The sequence below is a fragment of the Ranitomeya imitator genome, chromosome 5 (assembly GCF_032444005.1).
Source record: "Ranitomeya imitator isolate aRanImi1 chromosome 5, aRanImi1.pri, whole genome shotgun sequence".
Classification (NCBI taxonomy): domain Eukaryota; kingdom Metazoa; phylum Chordata; class Amphibia; order Anura; family Dendrobatidae; genus Ranitomeya; species Ranitomeya imitator.
Window position 1 is genome coordinate 669,539,830 of NC_091286.1, and position 19,565 is coordinate 669,559,394.

Consider the following 19,565-nt stretch of genomic DNA (forward strand, 5'->3'; position numbering starts at 1 on the left):
ATTTTTTTTTCCAGGGAGAATTTGAAAAAAATCTGGCCCAGTGTTACACACTCGGTTTAATGTGGCACAAAATTAGAGACAGGTGGCACACACAGGACTGGCACCGAAGCAGAAATGCCAATCTTAATCTCCCACTATTTTTTTTTTCAGGGAGAATTTAAAAGAAATCTGGCCCAGTGTTACACACTAGGTTTAATGTGGCACAAAATTAGAGACAGGTGGCACACACAAAACTGGCAACAAAGCAGAAATGCCAATCTTAATCTCCCACTATTTTTTTTTCCAGGGAGAATTTGAAAGAAATCTGGCCCAGTGTTACACACTAGGTTTAATGTGGCACAAAATTAGAGACAGGTGACACACACAGGACTGGCACTGAAGCAGAAATGCCAATCTTAATCTCCAACTTTTTTTTTTTTCAGGGAGAATTTAAAAGAAATCTGGCCCAGTGTTGCACACTACGTTTAATGTGGCACAAAATTAGAGACAGGTGGCACACACAGGACTGGCACTGAAGCAGAAATGTCAATCTTAATCTCCCACTTTTTTTTTTCAGGGAGAATTTAAAAGAAATCTGGCCCAGTGTTACACACTAGGTTTAATGTGGCACAAAATTAGAGACAGGTGGCACACACAGGAATGGGACCGATGCAGTAATGCCAATCTTAATCTCCCACTATTTTTTTTTCCAGTGAGAATTTGAAAAACATCTGGCCCAGTGTTACACACTCGGTTTAATGTGGCACAAAATTAGAGACAGGTGGCACACACAGAAATGGCACCAAAGCAGAAATGCCAATCTTGATCTCCCACTATTTTTTTTCAGGGAGAATTTAAAAGAAATCTGGCCCAGTGTTACACACTAGGTTTAATGTGGCACAAAATTAGAGACAGGTGGCACACACAGGAATGGCACCGAAGCAGTAATGGCAATCTTAATCTCCTACTATTTTTTTTTTCCGGGAGAATTTGAAAGAAATCTGGCCCAGTGTTACATACTAGGTTTAATGTGGCACAAAATTAGAGACAGGTGGCACACACAGGACTGGCACTGAAGCAGAAATGCCAATCTTAATCTCCAACTTTTTTTTTTTCAGGGAGAATTTAAAAGAAATCTGGCCCAGTGTTACACACTAGGTTTAATGTGGCACAAAATTAGAGACAGGTGGCACACACAGGAATGGCACCGAAGCAGAAATGCCAATCTTAATCTCCCACTATTTTTTTTTTCCAGGGAGAATTTGAAAGAAATCTGGCCCAGTATTAGAGACAAGTGGCACACACAGGACTGGCACCGAAGCAGAAATGCCAATCTTAATCTCCCACTATTTTTTTTCAGGGAGAATTTAAAAGAATTCTGTCCCAGTGTTTCACACTAGGTTTATTGTGGCACAAAATTAGAGACAGGTGGCACACACAAAACTGGCACCAAAGCAGAAATGCCAATCTTAATCTCCCACTATTTTTTTTTCCAGGGAGAATTTGAAAGAAATCTGGCCCAGTGTTACACACTACGTTTAATGTGGCACAAAATTAGAGACAGGTGGCACACACAGGAATGGCACCGAAGCAGAAATGCCAATCTTAATCTCCCACTATTTTTTTTTCCAGGGAGAATTTGAAAAAATTCTGGCCCAGTATTAGAGACAGGTGGCACACATAGGACTGACACCGAAGCAGAAATGCCAATCTTAATCTCCCACTATTTTTTTTTTAGGGAGAATTTAAAAGAAATCTGGCCCAGTGTTTCACGCTAGGTTTAATGTGGCACAAAATTAGAGACAGGTGGCCCACACAGGAATGGCACCGATGCAATAATGCCAATCTTAATCTCCCACTATTTTTTTTTCCAGGGAGAATTTGAAAAAAATCTGGCCCAGTGTTACACACTCGGTTTAATGTGGCACAAAATTTTGAGACAGGTGGCACACACAGGACTGGCACCGAAGCAGAAATGCCAATCTTAATCTCCCACTATTTTTTTTTCAGGGAGAATTTAAAAGAAATCTGGCCCAGTGTTACACACTAGGTTTAATGTGGCACAAAATTAGAGACAGGTGACACACACTGGACTGGCACTGAAGCAGAAATGCCAATCTTAATGTCCAACTTTTTTTTTTTCAGGGAGAATTTAAAAGAAATCTGGCCCAGTGTTACACACTACGTTTAATGTGGCACAAAATTAGAGACAGGTGGCACACACAGGACTGGCACTGAAGCAGAAATGCCAATCTTAATCTCCCACTTTTTTTTTTCCAGGGAGAATTTGAAAGAAATCTGGCCCAGTGTTACACACTAGGTTTAATGTGGCACAAAATTAGAGACAGGTGGCACACACAGGAATGGAAAAGTAGCAGAAATGCCAATCTTAATCTCCCACTATTTTTTTTCCAAGTAGAATTGAAAAAAATCTGGCCCAGTATTAGAGACAGGTGGCACACACAGGACTGGCACCGAAGCAGAAATGCCAATCTTAATCTCCCACTATTTTTTTTTCAGGGAGAATTTAAAAGAAATCTGGCCCAGTGTTTCACACTAGGTTTAATGTGGCACAAAATTAGAGACAGGTGGTCCACACAGGAATGGCACCGATGCAATAATGCCAATCTTAATCTCCCACTATTTTTTTTTCCAGGGAGAATTTGAAAAAAATCTGGCCCAGTGTTACACACTCGGTTTAATGTGGCACAAAATTAGAGACAGGTGGCACACACAGGACTGGCACCGAAGCAGAAATACCAATCTTAATCTCCCACTATTTTTTTTTCAGGGAGAATTTAAAAGAAATCTGGCCCAGTGTTACACACTAGGTTTAATTTGGCACAAAATTAGAGACAGGTGGCACACACAAAACTGGCACCAAAGCAGAAATGCCAATCTTAATCTTCCACTATTTTTTTTTTCAGGGAGAATTTGAAAGAAATCTGGCCAGTGTTACACACTAGGTTTAATGTGGCACAAAATTAGAGACAGGTGGCACACACAGGACTGGCACTGAAGCAGAAATGCCAATCTTAATCTCCAACTTTTTTTTTTTCAGGGAGAATTTAAAAGAAATCTGGCCCAGTGTTACACACTACGTTTAATGTGGTACAAAATTAGAGACAGGTGGCACACACAGGAATGGCACCGAAGCAGAAATGCCAATCTTAATCTCCCACTATTTTTTTTTCCAGGGAGAATTTGAAAAAATTCTGGCCCAGTATTAGAGACAGGTGGCACACATAGGACTGGCACCGAAGCAGAAATGCCAATCTTAATCTCCCACTATTTTTTTTTTCAGAGAGAATTTAAAAGAAATCTGGCCCAGTGTTTCACACTAGGTTTAATGTGGCACAAAATTAGAGACAGGTGGCCCACACAGGAATGGCACCGATGCAATAATGCCAATCTTAATCTCCCACTATTTTTTTTTCCAGGGAGAATTTGAAAAAAATCTGGCCCAGTGTTACACACTCGGTTTAATGTTGCACAAAATTAGAGACAGGTGGCACACACAGGACTGTCACCAAAGCAGAAATGCAAATCTTAATCTCCCACTTTTTTTTTTTCAGGGAGAATTTAAAAGAAATCTTGACCAATGTTACACACTAGGTTTAATGTGGCACAAAATTAGAGACAGGTGGCACACACAGGAATGGCACCAATGCAGTAATGCCAATCTTAATCTCCCACTATTTTTTTTTCCAGGGAGAATTTGAAAAAAATCTGGCCCAGTGTTACACAATAGTTTTAATGTGGCACAAAATTAGAGAGAGGTGGCACACACAGGACTGGCACCGAAGCAGAAAAGCCAATCTTAGTCTCCATCTATTTTTTTTTCCAGGGAGAATTTGAAAAAAATCTGGCCCAGTGTTACACATTCGGTTTAATGTGGCACAAAATTAGAGACAGGTGGCACACACATGACTGGCACCGAAGCAGAAATGCCAATCTTAATCTCCAACTTTTTTTTTTCAGGGAGTATTTAAAAGAAATCTGGCCCAGTGTTACACACTAGGTTTAATGTGGCACAAAATTAGAGACAGGTGGTCCACACAGGAATGGCACCGATGCAGAAATGCCAATCTTAATCTCCCACTATATTTTTTTCAGGGAGAATTTAAAAGAAATCTGTCCCAGTGTTTCACACTAGGTTTAATGTGGCACAAAATTAGAGACAGGTGGCCCACACAGGAATGGCTCCGATGCAATAATGCCAATCTTAATCTCCCACTATTTTTTTTTCCAGGGAGAATTTGAAAAAAATCTGGCCCAGTGTTACACACTCGGTTTAATGTGGCACAAAATTAGAGACAGGTGGCACACACAGGACTGGCACCGAAGCAGAAATGCCAATCTTAATCTCCCACTATTTTTTTTTCAGGGACAATTTAAAAGAAATCTGGCCCAGTGTTACACACTAGGTTTAATGTGGCACAAAATTAGAGACAGGTGGCACACACAAAACTGGCACCAAAGCAGAAATGCCAATCTTAATCTCCCACTATTTTTTTTCCAGGGAGAATTTGAAAGAAATCTGGCCCAGTGTTACACACTCGGTTTAATGTGGCACAAAATTAGAGACAGGTGGCACACACAGAAATGGCACCAAAGCAGAAATGCCAATCTTGATCTCCCACTATTTTTTTTCAGGGAGAATTTAAAAGAAATCTGGCCCAGTGTTACACACTAGGTTTAATGTGGCACAAAATTAGAGACAGGTGGCACACACAGGAATGGCACCGAAGCAGTAATGGCAATCTTAATCTCCCACTATTTTTTTTTTCCGGGAGAATTTGAAAGAAATCTGGCCCAGTGTTACATACTAGGTTTAATGTGGCACAAAATTAGAGACAGGTGGCACACACAGGACTGCCACCGAAGCAGAAATGCCAATCTTAATCTCCCACTATTTTTTTTTCCAGGGAGAATTTGAAAAAAATCTGGCCCAGTGTTACACACTAGGTTTAATGTGGCACAAAATTAGAGACAGGTGGTCCACACAGGAATGGCACCGATGCAGAAATGCCAATCTTAATCTCCCACTATTTTTTTTTCAGGGAGAATTTGAAAGAAATCTGGCCCAGTGTTACACACTAGGTTTCATGTGGCACAAAATTAGAGACAGGTGGCACACACAGGACTGGCACTGAAGCAGAAATGCCAATCTTAATCTCCAACTTTTTTTTTTTCAGGGAGTATTTAAAAGAAATCTGGCCCAGTGTTACACACTAGGTTTAATGTGGCACAAAATTAGAGACAGGTGGTCCACACAGGAATGGCACCGATGCAGAAATGCCAATCTTAATCTCCCACTATATTTTTTTCAGGGAGAATTTAAAAGAAATCTGTCCCAGTGTTTCACACTAGGTTTAATGTGGCACAAAATTAGAGACAGGTGGTCCACACAGGAATGGCACCGATGCAATAATGCCAATCTTAATCTCCCACTATTTTTTTTTTCAGGGAGAATTTGAAAAAAATCTGGCCCAGTGTTACACACTCGGTTTAATGTGGCACAAAATTAGAGACAGGTGGCACACACAGGACTGGCACCGAAGCAGAAATGCCAATCTTAATCTCCCACTATTTATTTTTTCAGGGAGAATTTAAAAGAAATCTGGCCCAGTGTTACACACTAGGTTTAATGTGGCACAAAATTAGAGACAGGTGGCACACACAAAACTGGCACCAAAGCAGAAATGCCAATCTTAATCTCCCACTATTTTTTTTTTCAGGGAGAATTTGAAAGAAATCTGGCCCAGTGTTACACACTAGGTTAATGTGGCACAAAATTAGAGACAGGTGGCACACACAGGACTGGCACTGAAGCAGAAATGCCAATCTTAATCTTCAACTTTTTTTTTTTTCAGGGAGAATTTAAAAGAAATCTGGCCCAGTGTTACACACTACGTTTAATGTGGCACAAAATTAGAGACAGGTGGCACACACAGGACTGGCACCGAAGCAGAAATGCCAATCTTAATCTCCCACTATTTTTTTTTCCAGGGAGAATTTGAAAAAAATCTGGCCCAGTATTAGAGACAGGTGGCACACATAGGACTGACACCGAAGCAGAAATGCCAATCTTAATCTCCCACTATTTTTTTTTTCAGGGAGAATTTAAAAGAAATCTGGCCCAGTGTTTCACACTAGGTTTAATGTGGCACAAAATTAGAGACAGGTGGCCCACACAGGAATGGCTCCGATGCAATAATGCCAATCTTAATCTCCCACTATTTTTTTTTCCAGGGAGAATTTGAAAAAAATCTGGCCCAGTGTTACACACTCGGTTTAATGTGGCACAAAATTAGAGACAGGTGGCACACACAGGACTGGCACCGAAGCAGAAATGCCAATCTTAATCTCCCACTATTTTTTTTTTCAGGGAGAATTTAAAAGAAATCTGGCCCAGTGTTACACACTAGGTTTAATGTGGCACAAAATTAGAGACAGGTGGCACACACAAAACTGGCAACAAAGCAGAAATGCCAATCTTAATCTCCCACTATTTTTTTTTCCAGGGAGAATTTGAAAGAAATCTGGCCCAGTGTTACACACTAGGTTTAATGTGGCACAAAATTAGAGACAGGTGACACACACAGGACTGGCACTGAAGCAGAAATGCCAATCTTAATCTCCAACTTTTTTTTTTTTCAGGGAGAATTTAAAAGAAATCTGGCCCAGTGTTGCACACTACGTTTAATGTGGCACAAAATTAGAGACAGGTGGCACACACAGGACTGGCACTGAAGCAGAAATGTCAATCTTAATCTCCCACTTTTATTTTTCAGGGAGAATTTAAAAGAAATCTGGCCCAGTGTTACACACTAGGTTTAATGTGGCACAAAATTAGAGACAGGTGGCACACACAGGAATGGGACCGATGCAGTAATGCCAATCTTAATCTCCCACTATTTTTTTTTCCAGTGAGAATTTGAAAAACATCTGGCCCAGTGTTACACACTCGGTTTAATGTGGCACAAAATTAGAGACAGGTGGCACACACAGAAATGGCACCAAAGCAGAAATGCCAATCTTGATCGCCCACTATTTTTTTTCAGGGAGAATTTAAAAGAAATCTGGCCCAGTGTTACACACTAGGTTTAATGTGGCACAAAATTAGAGACAGGTGGCACACACAGGAATGGCACCGAAGCAGTAATGGCAATCTTAATCTCCCACTATTTTTTTTTTCCCGGAGAATTTGAAAGAAATCTGGCCCAGTGTTACATACTAGGTTTAATGTGGCACAAAATTAGAGACAGGTGGCACACACAGGACTGGCACTGAAGCAGAAATGCCAATCTTAATCTCCAACTTTTTTTTTTTCAGGGAGAATTTAAAAGAAATCTGGCCCAATGTTACACACTACGTTTAATGTAGCACAAAATTAGAGACAGGTGGCACACACAGGACTGGCACTGAAGCAGAAATGCCAATCTTAATCTCCCACTTTTTTTTTCATGGAGAATTTAAAAGAAATCTGGCCCAGTGTTACACACTAGGTTTAATGTGGCACAAAATTAGAGACAGGTGGCACACACAGGAATGGCACAGAAGCAGAAATGCCAATCTTAATCTCCCACTATTTTTTTTTCCAGGTAGAATTGAAAAAAATCTGGCCCAGTATTTGTTAGGAGTCGAGTTTCCTCTGCTGCACAGGGGGAATCTCGATCCGTCTCCGCTGCGGTCTCCCATTCCCCTCCAGCCGCAGTGGAGTCTGCTCAGCAGGGACGTCGATCCCAGCGTCTCGCTCAGTCTGACTCTGTGAGAAGAGTTATTGCTGCTTCTCCAGCTTCTGCCTTTGAAGCCTATTCTGGTCAGCAGCGAGCGGACTTCTCTGGGACTAAGTCCTTATCTGCACACACTGAGCATGCCCAGGGCAAGATCTCCCGTTGGAGATCGAGGGTCATGTGCTCAGGCTCTGCGGCACATTCCATTGGTCCTCTTGGCAGGTCCTAGAAGGGCAAAAGTTCTATAGCCATTTCCTGTGCTGCAGCTATATAAACTGCGCATGACCGCACGGCCATGCGCTAGTATTGTCTTACAATTGATATGTGTGTATGTGTGAGTGCAAGTCGTTCTTGGTTACCCCTTCCCTATTGAATGTCTGTTCGCGGAAGGTGTACGGCTGCTATCTAGCGCCCGACTTAGCCTACTACACTAAACACACATCACAGCGTCCTGTAGCTGTGCCTGCCAGTACGGCGCCGTGCGCCTGCCTTGCGCTTTCCATACCCAAGTCTGGGTGGTTAGTGGCGTCCGTTAGTGCGGCATCGCTCGCGCACTTGTGCGCTTATATTTCTGTAGGTTCTCTACACACCCAGTTGCGGTGTTGTGCCAGCAAGGGCCTAATCGGGCTTCAATCCCTTCTGGGGTTAAGTCCGCTGGCCACTTGCTCGCACTCTAGTGCGGTATTGCGGTCCTGTGAATTAACAGGATCGCTTTCCTCACGCTGGGTGAGGTTTAACCCACGCGTGTTTACTTTAGTGTACCGCTATTTAGTCTGCAAATTGCTAGCAGCAGGTTCTCACCTGCACGGTGGACCCCGGACTGCGAACGCATCTTTGTCACCTGTCTTGGTGCGTTCCGCCAGTCCTAACATAATACTAGCGCCAGGGTCTGGCTAGTAAATGGCAGACGGTCAGCGTCTACAGCAGTACATCCAGCAGCTGGAGGGTAGGTTGGCGGCTCTCGAGCGCACAACCTCAGCTGTGGACGTTACTGCTGTCGCTGTTCAGGCTGCAAGTGCAGCTGCAGCCAGTTTGTCCGCTGCTACCCCTGCTCCGACCTTATCCCGTCTCCCGCTCCCAGACAAGTTTGCTGGTGACAGTAAGCCATGTCGGGGATTCGTGAGCCAGTGCTCCATACATCTCGAGCTGCTGGCTGCACGTTTTCCTACGGAACGGGCGAAAGTGGGATTCATTATATCTCTCTTGTCGGGCAGGGCGTTGGAGTGGGCAACGCCGCTTTGGGAACGTGGTGATCGTGTGGTGCAGAGTGCTCCTATCTTCCTGGACGCTCTGAGGCAGGTCTTTCTGGGACCTCGTGTCACCCACGATACCGCGCTCCAATTGTTGGCAATTACTCAGGCTTCGTCCATGGTCAGCCAGTTTGCCATCCTATTCCGGACTCTAGCTTCTGAGCTGGAATGGCCGGATAAAGTCCTTATTCCGGTGTTCTGGAAAGGACTGGCAGATCATGTGAAGGACGCCTTGGCCACCAGGGAGATTCCCGCCACACTGGAGGAGCTTATTACTATAGCTACCCGCATCGATCTCCGTTTTAACGAGCGGAGGTTGGAGCGGACCCAGTGTAGGCAGAGGTTTCGGCTGGCTCCCATCTTTGCCAAACCTCTAGAATCTCCTGTTATGGCGTCCGACTCCCATGAGGCCATGGAGGTTTCTCGAGCGGGATCTAGGTCTCAGACCGCTCGAGTACCTGTGCTATGTAAAAATTGCCAGCAACCGGGACATTTCGCTAATAAATGTCCACGGCGGTCGGGAAAACGATCGCGTCTAGTGTCCATTGGAGGAGGTTCACTGGACACCGCGGCATTTTCCTCAAAATTGTCCTTTAAAGGGACAATCCTGTTAGGCACATCCACTCTTACAGTAGAGCTTTGTGTGGATTCAGGAGCAGAGGGAAATTTTATGTCTTCTGCTTTTGCTCAGCGCCACGCAATACCTCTGGCTATGCTAGCCAAACCAGTAACCGTGAGAGTGGTGAATGGGTCGACACTTCCATTACAGATCACACATCAGACTGTCCCTTTCACGTTAGCCATGTCCCCATCCCACCAGGAGACTATTTCCCTTCTTGTCCTTCCCGAGGGAATGGATGAGATTCTGCTGGGAATGCCCTGGCTTCGTTTCCACTCCCCACATATTGAGTGGACCTCTGGGTGGATATTGGGTTGGAGTGAATCCTGCAAGGGCAGATGTGTGAAAGAGTGCGTTCAGGTTTCCACCACTGAGATACCCGCAGATCTCTCTACTCTCCCCAAACACTATTGGTCTTATGCAGACGTCTTTTCCAAAAAAGCCGCGGAGACCCTTCCGCCTCACCGTCCCTATGACTGTCCTATAGATCTCTTGCCTGGAGCAGAACCTCCTCGGGGACGTGTCTATCCCCTCTCTCTCCCGGAAACGGAGGCTATGTCCCAATACATCCAGGAGAATTTGGCAAGAGGATTTATTAGGAAGTCAGTGTCACCAGCTGGGGCAGGGTTCTTCTTCGTACAGAAGAAGAGTGGAGAGTTGCGTCCTTGCATAGACTACAGGGGTCTTAACGCCATCACCGTTAAAAATAAGTACCCGCTGCCCCTGATTTCTGAGCTTTTTGATAGGCTACGGGGAGCTAAGGTATTTACCAAATTAGACCTGCGGGGAGCTTATAACCTGATTCGCATTCGTGAGGGGGACGAATGGAAGACGGCGTTTAACACCAGAGATGGGCATTATGAGTATCTGGTGATGCCCTTCGGGCTCTGTAATGCCCCAGCCGTTTTCCAAGACTTTGTCAACGACATCTTCCGGGATATGCTTTCCACCTCGGTCGTAGTCTATCTGGATGATATTCTCATCTTCTCTCCAGATATTGACTCCCACCGGAGAGATGTTGGCAGAGTCTTCGACCTCTTACGGGCAAACTCTCTTTACGCAAAGTTGGAGAAGTGTGTGTTTGAGCAGGAGTCTTTACCTTTCCTGGGCTATATCATCTCTGCCCAAGGATTGGCTATGGATCCTGCCAAACTACAGGCTGTGATGGACTGGCAAGAACCCCATTCACTTAAAGCGGTGCAGCGCTTTATGGGGTTCATTAATTATTACCGCCAGTTCATCCCTCATTTCTCAACTTTGGTAGCTCCCTTGGTAGCCCTCACCAAGAAGGGAGCAAATCCCAAAGTGTGGTCTGAAGAGGTCTCCAGGGCCTTTTCTTCTACTAAGTCTCATTTTGCTAGCGCTCCCATCCTACATCGTCCCGATGTCGATAAGCCGTTTATAATGGAGGTGGATGCCTCTTCCGTTGGTGCTGGAGCAGTCCTCTTCCAGAAGGATGCTCAAGGTCGGAAGCATCCGTGCTTTTTCTTCTCCAAGACCTTCACACCAGCGGAGAGGAATTATTCCATCGGGGACAGGGAGTTGCTAGCGATGAAATTGGCTTTCTCTGAGTGGAGACATCTCTTGGAGGGGGCTCGTTTTCCCTTTCAAGTATTTACAGACCATAAAAATTTGCTATATTTGCAAACAGCCCAGAGGCTAAATTCTCGCCAGGCCAGATGGTCCTTATTCTTCTCCCGATTCCACTTCACCCTCCATTATGTCGCTGGGGAGAAGAACATTCGAGCTGATGCTCTTTCTCGCTCTGTTGTGTCATCTGAGGAGGAGGAAGGAGAGCCTCGGCTTATTGTTCCTTCTGAGAGCTTGAGAACCGTGGCTCCGGTGTCGCTTGAGTCTGTGCCTCCGGGCAAGACTTTTGTGCCCATAAATTTGCGACCGGAGGTTCTCTCTTGGGCTCATTCCTCCAGGGTGGGTGGACACTTTGGGACTAAAAGGACATCTGAGCTGCTGGCGAGGACGTACTGGTGGCCGCATATGCTGCGAGATGTCAGGGATTACGTTCTGGCGTGTGTCTCATGCGCCAAAAATAAGTCTCCTCGACAACGGCCGTCTGGGTTACTCTATCCCTTGCCGGTGGCAGACAGGCCCTGGGAGATGGTCGGGATGGACTTTGTAGTGGGTTTGCCCAAGTCTCGCGGCTGTACCGTCATTTGGGTAATTACCGATCATTTCTCGAAAATGGTGCACTTGGTGCCGCTCCCACGGTTACCTTCTGCACGGGCCTTGGCAGCGTTGTTCATAAGACACATCTTCCGCCTACACGGCATGCCAGACAAAATTGTCAGTGACCGGGGTCCCCAGTTTGCGTCTCGGTTCTGGAGAGAGCTTTGTCGTCTTCTCAGCATTGAGTTAAATCTCTCTTCCGCATATCATCCCGAGACGAATGGGTTGGTAGAGAGGGCCAATCAGACTCTGGTCACATATCTGCGACATTTTGTTTCTGCCAGGCAGGATGACTGGGCATCTTTATTACCATGGGCAGAGTTCGCCCTTAATAACGCTGTTGCCGATTCCACCGGTCAGACTCCTTTCCTCCTTAATTACGGCCAGCATCCGCGGGTTCCTGTGCCTATGCCCGTGTCCTCTGCTGACTCCAGGGTGGCAGACTGGGCAGTGGAGGCACGGGACATTTGGGACCGCACTCAGGATGCCATTCGGGCCTCGAAGGAGAGAATGAGGTCCTCCGCCGATGCACATCGGCGCCCTGCCCCGGCCTTTGCTCCTGGCGACTTGGTGTGGCTCTCCGCCCGTAACATCAGGCTGCGAGTTGAGTCCACTAAGTTTGCTCCTCGCTACTTGGGTCCATTCAAGGTCCTCGAGCAGGTTAATCCCGTGGTCTACCGCCTGGCTCTTCCTCCACGCTTGGGTATCACCGACACCTTTCATGTGTCCCTCTTGAAACCCGTATACATGTCCCGGTTTTCCGAGTCATCTGCCGGGACATCGGGTTCGTCTACGGACGATTACGAGGTGAACGCTATTTTGGGGTGCAAGGTGGTACGCGGCAAAAAGTTTTATTTGGTGGATTGGAAGGGTTATGGTCCAGAGGACAGGTCTTGGGAGCCTGCTGAAAACATTCGGGCCCCACAGCTCATTGCTGCCTTCGAGCGTAGCGAGGCCCAAGGAGGGGGGGGCCCTAGGAGGGGGGGTAATGTTAGGAGTCGAGTTTCCTCTGCTGCACAGGGGGAATCTCGATCCGTCTCCGCTGCGGTCTCCCATTCCCCTCCAGCCGCAGTGGAGTCTGCTCAGCAGGGACGTCGATCCCAGCGTCTCGCTCAGTCTGACTCTGTGAGAAGAGTTATTGCTGCTTCTCCAGCTTCTGCCTTTGAAGCCTATTCTGGTCAGCAGCGAGCGGACTTCTCTGGGACTAAGTCCTTATCTGCACACACTGAGCATGCCCAGGGCAAGATCTCCCGTTGGAGATCGAGGGTCATGTGCTCAGGCTCTGCGGCACATTCCATTGGTCCTCTTGGCAGGTCCTAGAAGGGCAAAAGTTCTATAGCCATTTCCTGTGCTGCAGCTATATAAACTGCGCATGACCGCACGGCCATGCGCTAGTATTGTCTTACAATTGATATGTGTGTATGTGTGAGTGCAAGTCGTTCTTGGTTACCCCTTCCCTATTGAATGTCTGTTCGCGGAAGGTGTACGGCTGCTATCTAGCGCCCGACTTAGCCTACTACACTAAACACACATCACAGCGTCCTGTAGCTGTGCCTGCCAGTACGGCGCCGTGCGCCTGCCTTGCGCTTTCCATACCCAAGTCTGGGTGGTTAGTGGCGTCCGTTAGTGCGGCATCGCTCGCGCACTTGTGCGCTTATATTTCTGTAGGTTCTCTACACACCCAGTTGCGGTGTTGTGCTAGCAAGGGCCTAATCGGGCTTCAATCCCTTCTGGGGTTAAGTCCGCTGGCCACTTGCTCGCACTCTAGTGCGGTATTGCGGTCCTGTGAATTAACAGGATCGCTTTCCTCACGCTGGGTGAGGTTTAACCCACGCGTGTTTACTTTAGTGTACCGCTATTTAGTCTGCAAATTGCTAGCAGCAGGTTCTCACCTGCACGGTGGACCCCGGACTGCGAACGCATCTTTGTCACCTGTCTTGGTGCGTTCCGCCAGTCCTAACAGTATTAGAGACAGGTGGCACACACAGGACTGGCACCGAAGCAGAAATGCCAATCTTAATCTCCCACTATTTTTTTTTCAGGGAGAATTTAAAAGAAATCTGGCCCAGTGTTACACACTAGGTTTAATGTGGCACAAAATTAGAGACAGGTGGCACACACAGGAATGGCACCGATGCAGTAATACCAATCTTAATCTCCCACTATTTTTTTTCCAGGGAGAATTTGAAAATCATCTGGCCCAGTGTTATACACTCGGTTTAATGTGGCACAAAATTAGAGACAGGTGGCACACACAGGAATGGCACCGAAGCAGAAATGCCAATCTTAATCTCCCACTATTTTTTTTTCAGGGAGAATTTAAAAGAAATCTGGCCCAGTGTTACACACTAGGTTTAATGTGGCACAAAATTAGAGACAGGTGGCACACACAGGAATGGCACCGAAGCAGTAATGGCAATCTTAATCTCCCACTATTTTTTTTTCTGGGAGAATTTGAAAGAAATCTGGCCCAGTGTTACACACTAGGTTTAATGTGGCACAAAATTAGAGACAGGTGGCACACACAGGACTGGCACCGAAGCAGAAATGCCAATCTTAATCTCCCACTATTTTTTTTTCCAAGGAGAATTTAAAAGAAATCTGGCCCAGTGTTTCACACTAGGTTTAATGTGGCACAAAATTAGAGACAGGTGGTCCACACAGGAATGGCACCAAAGCAGTAATGGCAATCTTAATCTCCCACTATTTTTTTTTTCCGGGAGAATTTGAAAGAAATCTGGCCCAGGGTTACACACTAGGTTTAATGTGGCACAAAATTAGAGACAGGTGGCACACACAGGACTGGCACTGAAGCAGAAATGCCAATCTTAATCTCCCACTTTTTTTTTTCAGGGAGAATTTAAAAGAAATCTGGCCCAGTGTTACACACTAGGTTTAATGTGGCACAAAATTAGAGACAGGTGGCACACACAGGAATGGCACCGAAGCAGAAATGCCAATCTTAATCTCCCACTATTTTTTTTTTCCAGGGAGAATTTGAAAGAAATCTGGCCCAGTATTAGAGACAAGTGGCACACACAGGACTGGCACCGAAGCAGAAATGCCAATCTTAATCTCCCACTATTTTTTTTTCAGGGAGAATTTAAAAGAATTCTGTCCCAGTGTTTCACACTAGGTTTAATGTGGCACAAAATTAGAGACAGGTGGCACACACAAAACTGGCACCAAAGCAGAAATGCCAATCTTAATCTCCCACTAATTTTTTTTCCAGGGAGAATTTGAAAGAAATCTGGCCCAGTGTTACACACTACGTTTAATGTGGCACAAAATTAGAGACAGGTGGCACACACAGGAATGGCACCGAAGCAGAAATGCCAATCTTAATCTCCCACTATTTTTTTTTCCAGGGAGAATTTGAAAAAATTCTGGCCCAGTATTAGAGACAGGTGGCACACATAGGACTGACACCGAAGCAGAAATGCCAATCTTAATCTCCCACTATTTTTTTTTTAGGGAGAATTTAAAAGAAATCTGGCCCAGTGTTTCACGCTAGGTTTAATGTGGCACAAAATTAGAGACAGGTGGCCCACACAGGAATGGCACCGATGCAATAATGCCAATCTTAATCTCCCACTATTTTTTTTTCCAGGGAGAATTTGAAAAAAATCTGGCCCAGTGTTACACACTCGGTTTAATGTGGCACAAAATTTTGAGACAGGTGGCACACACAGGACTGGCACCGAAGCAGAAATGCCAATCTTAATCTCCCACTATTTTTTTTTCAGGGAGAATTTAAAAGAAATCTGGCCCAGTGTTACACACTAGGTTTAATGTGGCACAAAATTAGAGACAGGTGACACACACTGGACTGGCACTGAAGCAGAAATGCCAATCTTAATGTCCAACTTTTTTTTTTTCAGGGAGAATTTAAAAGAAATCTGGCCCAGTGTTACACACTACGTTTAATGTGGCACAAAAGTAGAGACAGGTGGCACACACAGGACTGGCACTGAAGCAGAAATGCCAATCTTAATCTCCCACTTTTTTTTTTCCAGGGAGAATTTGAAAGAAATCTGGCCCAGTGTTACACACTAGGTTTAATGTGGCACAAAATTAGAGACAGGTGGCACACACAGGAATGGAAAAGTAGCAGAAATGCCAATCTTAATCTCCCACTATTTTTTTTCCAAGTAGAATTGAAAAAAATCTGGCCCAGTATTAGAGACAGGTGGCACACACAGGACTGGCACCGAAGCAGAAATGCCAATCTTAATCTCCCACTATTTTTTTTTCAGGGAGAATTTAAAAGAAATCTGGCCCAGTGTTTCACACTAGGTTTAATGTGGCACAAAATTAGAGACAGGTGGTCCACACAGGAATGGCACCGATGCAATAATGCCAATCTTAATCTCCCACTATTTTTTTTTCCAGGGAGAATTTGAAAAAAATCTGGCCCAGTGTTACACACTCGGTTTAATGTGGCACAAAATTAGAGACAGGTGGCACACACAGGACTGGCACCGAAGCAGAAATACCAATCTTAATCTCCCACTATTTTTTTTTCAGGGAGAATTTAAAAGAAATCTGGCCCAGTGTTACACACTAGGTTTAATTTGGCACAAAATTAGAGACAGGTGGCACACACAAAACTGGCACCAAAGCAGAAATGCCAATCTTAATCTTCCACTATTTTTTTTTTTCAGGGAGAATTTGAAAGAAATCTGGCCAGTGTTACACACTAGGTTTAATGTGGCACAAAATTAGAGACAGGTGGCACACACAGGACTGGCACTGAAGCAGAAATGCCAATCTTAATCTCCAACTTTTTTTTTTTCAGGGAGAATTTAAAAGACATCTGGCCCAGTGTTACACACTACGTTTAATGTGGCACAAAATTAGAGACAGGTGGCACACACAGGAATGGCACCGAAGCAGAAATGCCAATCTTAATCTCCCACTATTTTTTTTTCCAGGGAGAATTTGAAAAAATTCTGGCCCAGTATTAGAGACAGGTGGCACACATAGGACTGGCACCGAAGCAGAAATGCCAATCTTAATCTCCCACTATTTTTTTTTTCAGAGAGAATTTAAAAGAAATCTGGCCCAGTGTTTCACACTAGGTTTAATGTGGCACAAAATTAGAGACAGGTGGCCCACACAGGAATGGCACCGATGCAATAATGCCAATCTTAATCTCCCACTATTTTTTTTCCAGGGAGAATTTGAAAAAAATCTGGCCCAGTGTTACACACTCGGTTTAATGTTGCACAAAATTAGAGACAGGTGGCACACACAGGACTGTCACCAAAGCAGAAATGCCAATCTTAATCTCCCACTTTTTTTTTTTCAGGGAGAATTTAAAAGAAATCTTGACCAATGTTACACACTAGGTTTAATGTGGCACAAAATTAGAGACAGGTGGCACACACAGGAATGGCACCAATGCAGTAATGCCAATCTTAATCTCCCACTATTTTTTTTTCCAGGGAGAATTTGAAAAAAATCTGGCCCAGTGTTACACAATAGTTTTAATGTGGCACAAAATTAGAGAGAGGTGGCACACACAGGACTGGCACCGAAGCAGAAAAGCCAATCTTAGTCTCCATCTATTTTTTTTTCCAGGGAGAATTTGAAAAAAATCTGGCCCAGTGTTACACATTCGGTTTAATGTGGCACAAAATTAGAGACAGGTGGCACACACATGACTGGCACCGAAGCAGAAATGCCAATCTTAATCTCCAACTTTTTTTTTTCAGGGAGTATTTAAAAGAAATCTGGCCCAGTGTTACACACTAGGTTTAATGTGGCACAAAATTAGAGACAGGTGGTCCACACAGGAATGGCACCGATGCAGAAATGCCAATCTTAATCTCCCACTATATTTTTTTCAGGGAGAATTTAAAAGAAATCTGTCCCAGTGTTTCACACTAGGTTTAATGTGGCACAAAATTAGAGACAGGTGGCCCACACAGGAATGGCTCCGATGCAATAATGCCAATCTTAATCTCCCACTATTTTTTTTTCCAGGGAGAATTTGAAAAAAATCTGGCCCAGTGTTACACACTCGGTTTAATGTGGCACAAAATTAGAGACAGGTGGCACACACAGGACTGGCACCGAAGCAGAAATGCCAATCTTAATCTCCCACTATTTTTTTTTCAGGGAGAATTTAAAAGAAATCTGGCCCAGTGTTACACACTAGGTTTAATGTGGCACAAAATTAGAGACAGGTGGCACACACAAAACTGGCACCAAAGCAGAAATGCCAATCTTAATCTCCCACTATTTTTTTTTCCAGGGAGAATTTGAAAGAAATCTGGCCCAGTGTTACACACTCGGTTTAATGTGGCACAAAATTAGAGACAGGTGGCACACACAGGACTGCCACCGAAGCAGAAATGCCAATCTTAATCTCCCACTATTTTTTTTTCCAGGGAGAATTTGAAAGAAATCTGGCCCAGTGTTACACACTAGGTTTAATGTGGCACAAAATTAGAGACAGGTGACACACACAGGACTGGCACTGAAGCAGAAATGCCAATCTTAATCTCCAACTTTTTTTTTTTCAGGGAGAATTTAAAAGAAATCTGGCCCAGTGTTACACACTACGTTTAATGTAGCACAAAATTAGAGACAGGTGGCACACACAGGACTGGCACTGAAGCAGAAATGCCAATCTTAATCTCCCACTATTTTTTTTTCAGGGAGAATTTAAAAGAAATCTGGCCCAGTGTTACACACTAGGTTTAATGTGGCACAAAATTAGAGACAGGTGGCACACACAGGAATGGCACCGATGCAGTAATACCAATCTTAATCTCCCACTATTTTTTTTCCAGGGAGAATTTCAAAAACATCTGGCCCAGTGTTATACACTCGGTTTAATGTGGCACAAAATTAGAGACAGGTGGCACACACAGGAATGGCACCGAAGCAGAAATGCCAATCTTAATCTCCCACTATTTTTTTTTCAGGGAGAATTTAAAAGAAATCTGGCCCAGTGTTACACACTCGGTTTAATGTGGCACAAAATTAGAGACAGGTGGCACACACAGGACTGGCACCGAAGCAGAAATGCCAATCTTAATCTCCCACTATTTTTTTTCAGGGAGAATTTAAAAGAAATCTGGCCCAGTGTTACACACTAGGTTTAATGTGGCACAAAATTAGAGACAGGTGGCACACACAAAACTGGCACCAAAGCAGAAATGCCAATCTTAATCTCCCACTATTTTTTTTCCAGGGAGAATTTGAAAGAAATCTGGCCCAGTGTTACACACTAGGTTTAATGTGGCACAAAATTAGAGACAGGTGACACACACAGGACTGGCACTGAAGCAGAAATGCCAATCTTAATCTCCAACTTTTTTTTTTTCATGGATAATTTAAAAGAAATCTGGCCCAGTGTTACACACTAGGTTTAATGTGGCACAAAATTAGAGACAGGTGACACACACAGGACTGGCACTGAAGCAGAAATGCCAATCTTAATCTCCAACTTTTTTTTTTTTCATGGATAATTTAAAAGAAATCTGGCCCAGTGTTACACACTAGGTTTAATGTGGCACAAAATTAGAGACAGGTGGCACACACAGGACTGGCACTGAAGCAGAAATGCCAATCTTAATCTCCAACTTTTTTTTTTTCAGGGAGTATTTAAAAGAAATCTGGCCCAGTGTTACACACTAGGTTTAATGTGGCACAAAATTAGAGACAGGTGGTCCACACAGGAATGGCACCGATGCAGAAATGCCAATCTTAATCTCCCACTATATTTTTTTCAGGGAGAATTTAAAAGAAATCTGTCCCAGTGTTTCACACTAGGTTTAATGT